Source organism: Pavona decussata, unplaced genomic scaffold, assembly GCF_977016875.1.
Source record: "Pavona decussata unplaced genomic scaffold, jaPavDecu1.1 SCAFFOLD_4, whole genome shotgun sequence".
Lineage (NCBI taxonomy): Eukaryota > Metazoa > Cnidaria > Anthozoa > Scleractinia > Agariciidae > Pavona > Pavona decussata.
The window spans coordinates 1357892-1365872 of record NW_028145428.1 but is presented as its reverse complement, the minus strand read 5'-3'; the positions used below and the strand labels follow the sequence as shown (position 1 = coordinate 1365872).

The window sequence follows — 7981 nt, the reverse complement described above, 5'->3', positions numbered from 1 at the left end:
ATGTAAGTATTTTTCGACTTAATATATTTATCATCATAAGTTTGTTATGATCTTTTTATGGCCTGTAATTAATCCTATTCACTGCCGGAATTTTACTTTAGTTTGAAAAATCACTCGACCCCAATGGCCTTTACTAATACAGTTCGCTGCGTTGTCGTTGCACCGGCACTGAGTACCTTTAGAATAAATGCTTCCTTGCCCTACCAATTCCTACTTAGAGTTTACAGCCATTTAATTGACATTCGTAGTGTGCTTTTTTCTTTTTGGCCTTTCTTCTTCAACTATGATTATGTTATTCTGTGATAGCAATTTTAGCTATATATTGTGTTTTGAAATAAACGCGGTGACGGAGATATCTACCATTCAGGGCTTCTATCAAATTTGCATATTACCTCCTTACAGAGAAACTCTGGATCGTCCTCGTGACATCTGAAGCTTAGCAGATGCATTGCAAATCATAACAGTTTGAACGGAAATATTATTTCAAGCAAGTTTATTGTATAGGGGAGGAAAGCCAACTCAGATGCCAGGTGAATGAATAGTATAAGCCCCAAGGCCTTATAACAATCAGTAATATCTCTTGTCATCTGACTGGTCGCCACGCGATTAACGAGGACAGAAAAATATCACTTTTCCTCTCTTTGCATTTTTCTTTTGATTCGATTTTCAAATGCATAATGACGGCCGGCATCAAATGTGAGCCAGCGTGTTTAGGAAACAAAGTTGTCATCCCTGAAAATGAACGTCGTTTATCAGGAATGATTTTTGCATGTATTAACTCAAGTAATAGGGTGAATAAAACAGTCAGCTATTGAAAATTCCCATTTTTTTCTGAAACAAAAAATTGGTCAAAAATTGGAAGAATGGAATTCAAGTCTTTGTTTCATTTGCAGGGATCAGATGGACGAGAACAAGGAAAATAATGTTACTCGGGTGACATATATTCCTCACCAAAATTGTTCCCATGAGAAACAAGGGTTCAATCATATTCACAAACAGCAATCAACGGAAATGTGGAGAAAGTTTACTGATTACACAACATTACACGGAATCCGTTATGTCTTCATGAAACGCCATATTATCGTTCGGTTAATGTGGATTGTGACAATGTTAATCGCTGGTGGGTACTACGTTTTTTGTTGTTTATAATGCTTTTCATAAATACTACAGTCGCCCCATCAACACTGTGATAAGCACGGCACATGTCAACAAAATGAACTTTCCAGCAATTACCATCTGCCCACTAAATTTTTTTGCCAAAAGCAAAATATTCATGACAGATGACAACCCACTGTTTGCATCCAATGGTTTAAACCTTACGTTATGCGCCCTGACGTCGAAAGTGCGTGTCAGTCTACCTTGTGGAGTATCAGTGCTTTGCTGTTGCACTCCGCGTGAATTTTTACATTTTATTCGGTCCCGTTTACCAAACTGCACAAGTCAATACAGACAAGATCTCCTAGAAGCACTACAGCAGTCTCCAAATGACCATGACGTTGAACGCTTTCACCGTAACTACGCCCAAGATATAAAGGTTCTTGTTGGATCCCTATGCGCATTTGGGTGGCAAAAGTTGCCATGTTCGTCAAATGACTTTGTATCTATGGTAACTTCATCCCTGCTTGTCCCTTCATATCTTCTTCTACACACGCTAGAGCACGCTCGTCAATACTTTCCCCTACCAAGATACCCTATCGAAAATTTCCCTTTCTGTCGCTACCAATTTCAAAAGAGTAAGTTGAGGAATTGGCCATTTAGAGGCCTATGCAACTAGCATTTTTTCAAAGTACTGTTATTAGGCAGTCCACTATTCAGAAAAAAAATATAACTGCTTTAAGTATAAGAATCTGGAAAGCCCATACGCTACCAATTGCTCCAAGAAAAGGTTGAAAACCTCCTCTACGTACACCTTAGAAGGCTGCCTCCATGAATGTGTGGTTGAGAACGTCGTAAAATCATGCGGATGCCGACCAGTGGGTTATAGAGGTGAGTGCGTTTTCATGTCTGCGACTTTTTGTTACTGTTGGAATTAAGAATTCTGACGATCCGTTGAAAATGATTAATCAAAATTACCAAACGGTGGGTTCAAAGAAGGAACTTGTAGAGTAATTTCTTCCACTTCATTTAACCTGCAAAGCCATATCACTAGGGCAGTAACAGCCATGGACAGCTGTTTCGGCGTTTCTAGGCCTCATCAACATGGCATAGCCGTCGGGTACCGAACGACCAGAAGGCCACTGCCGAGGGCAGGCGTAAGACACCCCTTTCAACGACAGCTCCACAGCACACATGTGGTAGTTGTTGGCTGGGAACCGCACGGCAGTTCTCCCACGGCGTGCGTTGAGAAGGTGGATCAGCCTGTACGGCGAAGTGACACACTCAGACACCAACCCACGTCCTGGCCAGTACCTTACGCATGCACACAGCCATATCACCCGGGCAGTGGCAGCTATGGTCAGGCCTTCTGGTCGTTCGGTGCCCGACGGCTATGCCATGCTGATGAGGCATACCAAAGCCGAAACAGCTGACCATGGCTGCCATTTCGTTTTGATATAAGCCCCTGTGCTTCCCATATGTAAATAAAACTAGTAAGCATGTGAGCAACCTGACGAATATGTATCAAAACAAAGTTAACTCTAGCCTCGCTTTCACTCCAAGGCCATGACACTAAGCAGATAACTGTTCATGGATTCGGGCATCGTATTATAGGTTGATCAGTCTTCCTTTGTTCTCATTATTTCGTATAAACATGACCTGCACACAACTATTGCTGTTTTCCTAGGCATGGATTAAACGCCTTCTGTAAAGCTTAAGGGTTTTTGATAATTTTCTAATAATCTTACAATAATCCAATAATCATGATTCCGTCGTTTAATAGAGTGTATAGTTTTCTTTTGTTGTTGTTGTTGTTGTTGTTTGTTTGTTTGTTTGTTTGTTTGTTTGTTTGTTTGTTTGTTTAATTTCATTCTCATTCTTATTTTAGGTGCACCCAAAATTCCTACGTGGTTAACTCCTGAACAAAGTAACTGTGAAATCCGGCAAACAAGTGAGAACAATCATAGATGTAAAATTTTCAATCATGATCTTCATGTCAGGAAGAAATGTCTTTCTGTTACTTCTGATAATACGTGATTTTGGGAAATGGTCAAGTCAAGTATTATCCTAATCAGTTACTTGGCCAAACATAGGAAAGAATTTACGTGAATGAATTAACATAGGATAATTAATTTGGCCACTGTCCTACTGATCAGGGGACAATCCAATCTTTCTCAGCATGTTCAGTTTTCAGGTTTATGCTAACCCCTGAAAGCGACGTTTATATTAATGATCTGGAGGCATGGTTTAAGAGTGTTTCTTCGTATCTTAAGGATATTTAGATCACAAGTCCTGTGAATGTGACGTTCCTTGCTCTGAGAATAAATACACCACTGAAGTGTCTATTTCAAAGTTCCCAGGGCCTGGTACTGCCGAAATACTTGCTAGTCAATATGGTGATATAAAGTACCAAAGGTAATGACTCGCTTGTCTTTATTTATTTAAGGGCCGACTACATAGCTCCTTAAAAGAACTCTGAGTTGAACGTGATTCAACAGAGTAATAAGAAAGATTTAAACCTACTTATTTGCAGTTCAAAGTACTGCTTGTTTTTAGCTTGAGTTAATCTAAAACAGATTTACAGTAGTCTAAAATATTGCCGTTCAACTCGTGACTCATGACTGTATATAGACATTGTCTTCATATATTTTCGGTCCTAAAAGTTTATGTTCTCCAAAATGAAATCAAACAACTTCACCACTTTTTAGGTTTTTTCTTTTTTTTTTCAATTGGGGAGCATTTTACACACACTATACACACACACACACACACGCATGTTAACCCGAAAAGAAAGGGGATAAAAAGAAACTAACGAATAAGAAGATCAACAAAAAAAGTAAATAAAAATGGATCGCAGTAAAGAGAAAACTACTAATATTTCTAAACTGCGTCGAGAAGTTATGACAAATTATACTTACAAATTTGATATTATTTGCACTTTTTGCAACATATAATTCTGATTCGTAGTCATTCTTAACTCTATGCTTAAGCTGTTCAACATTTGAAGAAATTTGGTTCCTTCTGCAGTCCATTATGTAAATTTTGCAAATTAAAAAGAGATAGTTGAGTAAGAAACATGCTCCTATGATGCCGATGGTAACGTCTTGTAGGCTGAGATGGATACCTTGTTTACGGCCTCTATTTTACGTTAACTGAAACCAGCTGCATAGTTAACATTTTTCTCTTTCTCCTTATTCATCAGGGATAACCTAATGCTTGTACAAGTGGGCTTCAAATCTCTCAGTTATGAAATGCAGGAGCAGCAACCAGCTTATGATAGCATTTCCTTGTTCGGTAATTATGATATCATGTGCAATTATTGATAGTGGTTTTTATACCATGAATATCTACAGTTAACTTGTCGAACTTAGTCAGGAGACATATGTGGCCCACTTTCATTGATCTTCAAAACTTTCGGAGCCCCCTTCACAGCCAAACCAAAATTCCACCACACGAAACAAATTACTTTTTGTAGAAGAATTGACATCGGCGGGTGATATAACAATTATAAATACATTTCTCAGGGCTAAAGCTATACATATTATATATACTCTACATCGCTAGAAGAATAATGGAACTGTAAGAATGTTTTTGATAGATGTATTTTTTTTTATCATTCAGTTACACAGGCATACTCGGAAAAAGAATCTGAATTTTCCGAACATGAGTCGAAGTTACGAACTTCCAATTACTAGTACACTACGCTGTAGGAAACTTAAAAACATGTCATCACATTTCTTTCACAAGAATGTTTATATTGCTGAAAAGAGAGTAATGCTATTGGCCTAAAAAGGTGACAGGAAGAATTTTATAAGAGGTAGCTCAAGTAAGTAATTATAATTACAGTATAACAGTTATTCTGCGAGCTTGCGTTACATATGGGATGATAGACAGTGGAATAACTGTGCAAAAATGACAGCAAAAAATTGTAGATCTTTTTTTTATTATTTTATTTCGCAAAAACTACCACCAGACGATTTAATGGTCAGTATTTCTCAGGAATGGCATAACGGCTGACATTCGACGGTCACCAAGCAAATCAAAGCGCTGAAATTTCTATCCAACCATCCAGTTATTGTAATAAAAAATGAAATATCATATTTTTATTTACTGACCAGTTCCTAGTTTGTTTCATAGCTCAGATGGTAAAGCACTGTGTCACTTTCGCAAAGGTCATAGGTTCGATTCCGGTTTAAGCTTGTATTTTTTTCTCTTGGGCTTTCTCTTCCCAGAGGTTCATGCTGTCTTCACATTAGCGATAATCTTCCAAGTATTTTATGTATTTCAAAAGGCCATTTGATACGACTACCAGAATTCTACAGGGTTCGGTTTCCTTTTAATCATAAGTCCAATTGCTAGTCTCAACTCACTGGAACGAAAAAAAGAATGAATCCTAGAAGCTGCAGTAAAAGAGCCAAGTCTAAAACTTGATGGAAGAGTACTGGTGTAGTAGTCTGCTCGACAGAGGTTGGCAAACGCCCTGGTGCCATGAAGGACTTATTGAACTGTCTAACAAAACATTGGGAACTGTATGAAAAATGTTTTACCCTCTTTCTTCAGGTGAGATTGGAGGTAGCATGGGATTGTTCCTGGGATCCAGCTTATTGACCATCTGCGAGTTCTTAGACTTCATCATCGGTTTCCTAGCAACAAGAAGACGTGACACTACTCATCCAGTGTGGCATCAATTTTTCTAATTTGTGTTATGTCATTTCAGCTGATTCTGGCACATACAATACTTTGTTCAAATTGAATAAATGATCATTTATTTTGAACCAAGATACGTTCCAAAAACTATAACGAGCCGTAGAAATTGACCAATTCTCCCAAAAAAAAATATGGAAGGTAAACATTATTATCAGGCCCTTTATTAACAAGCTAACGAGTCGCTATATTGAAGACCGATAGCTCTACGTGGCGACTACTGCAGAGCTTGGTTATTTATTGGAGTAAATGTGATGGCCAAAGTGACAAGCTTCATTTTAAACCAAGGAATAAAAAAAAACTCTTCAGTAAAGTTCGGGAAGGGGTAAGCACCATCAACTAAATTACTGTTAAGTATAGAACCACACGTAAGAGAGTAGTCAACAAGGCTGACAGAAGAGGAGGTGGTGCAAAATGATGGCAAGCTTCAATTTAGACGAACTGTCGAAAGGGAAGTACAAATAACAAGAATCCTATTATAGGCTGACGCGGTGTGCCAACGGATGTATCATCGTGTCGATTTTATAGATACCTACATGTAGGACACAACCATGTAAATTCAGAGTAGTTAATTAACAAATTTTTGTACCAGGGGCCAGTAGGGTTTGTTGAGAGCTGCTGCTCCTAAGCTGTTAGAAAGAATACTGCTGTAAGAAAAAACATTGATTGATTGATTGATTGATTGATTGATTGATTGATTGATTGATTGATTGACTGACTGACTGACTGACTGATTGATTGATTGATTGATTGATTGACTGACTGACTGATTGATTGATTGATTGATTGATTGATTGATTGATTGACTGACTGATTGATTGATTGATTGATTGATTGATTGATTGATTGATTGATTGATTGATTGATTGACTGACTGACTGACTGATTGATTGATTGATTGATTGATTGATTGATTGATTGATTGATTGATTGATTGATTGATTGATTGATTGATTGATTGATTGATTGATTGATTGATTGATTGATTGATTGATTGATTGATTGATTGATTGATTGATTGATTGATTGAGTCGGTCTCAGAGACCTTGTGAGATCCGGTGCAACGGCGTTCTGGGAAACAAGAGACTTCCTTGTGTTTTGATAGTCAGGCCTAAGTCTTTAAATGTTAGCACGAGGTTGAACTCGAATTTAAGTAATATGGATGGATTTATTTATCATCAAACTGACGTGGAGTTTATCAAAAAGTTAATCCGTGATCGATAAATAGATTTTTATTCACGTTAACGCGTAAGGAACAAACCGCCAAATGCTATTGAAAGTCACGGACGTGAGCCAGGGCTATGCTTGGATTTTCCCCTTCGCTAAGAGCCGAGCAAGGTTGACTCTTGTTCCGTTCCTAGTTTTAGTCAATTTGTAGTTTATTGTGGCCGCGAATGACCAAACAATTCTTCCAGCTTCATGGCTCATTTTTTTTTAAGCTGTTTATATCGAATGCCCGAGAAAGATGACATGTCGAAAGATAGATCATCCCAGCGCTATTCTCTGCTATGCACGTAATATTCAAAATGGCTGTAAACTAAAACTTAAATAGGTGACACGAAGGCGCAAAGCGAATATACAAATCTTGTTGGATAAAAGTTCGGACGCTTGCGCAGTTGGTTGGTTTTTTATCGTTCTGGATATCCACACCTCAGATGACGTCGCTTAAAACAACGCGCAGAATGCCTATTGTTCTTGGGACATAATTATTTTGGGTCATTTACTTACTGCACAGCAAAAATTATAGATCTGTAATATTAGCGATGAAACGTAAACTGAATGACTCTCATTGGTCCAAATTTACGCGCGCACTACTACGCAGGGGACTCTTACCTTCCGCTAAGCCAAGGCAAAAAACGGGTTACCTTCATTCGAACCTACAATAACTTGAATGTCGTCTAGTTGTGCGAAAATCTTGAGTGACTTATTATTGAAAACAGCGCGCGCGTGCCTACGTAAACCATTCTCTTTGTTGCGAAAAAAAGAGAAGCTTTAACTAGAACATTCTGCTAAGAAACGTTAAATGCTACAAGCTATTGATGGTACCAGTGTTAACAACGGCATGCCGCCCCATTATGCTAATTTACGTTGTGGGGTCCGACGCTATTGGCGCTTTTCGATCCTGCAGCTTTCCTTTGTTCCTTAATTTATCATTATAAAATCCGCATTTACCTAGAGACAC

At 38.2% G+C, this 7981-nt stretch overlaps 1 pseudogene; it reads left to right on the top strand.

The window, feature by feature from the left end:
- The first annotated feature begins 900 nt into the window (after positions 1-900).
- LOC146489691 (acid-sensing ion channel 1C-like) lies at positions 901-5792 on the top strand (annotated as a pseudogene).
- Positions 5793-7981: the final 2189 nt, after the last annotated feature.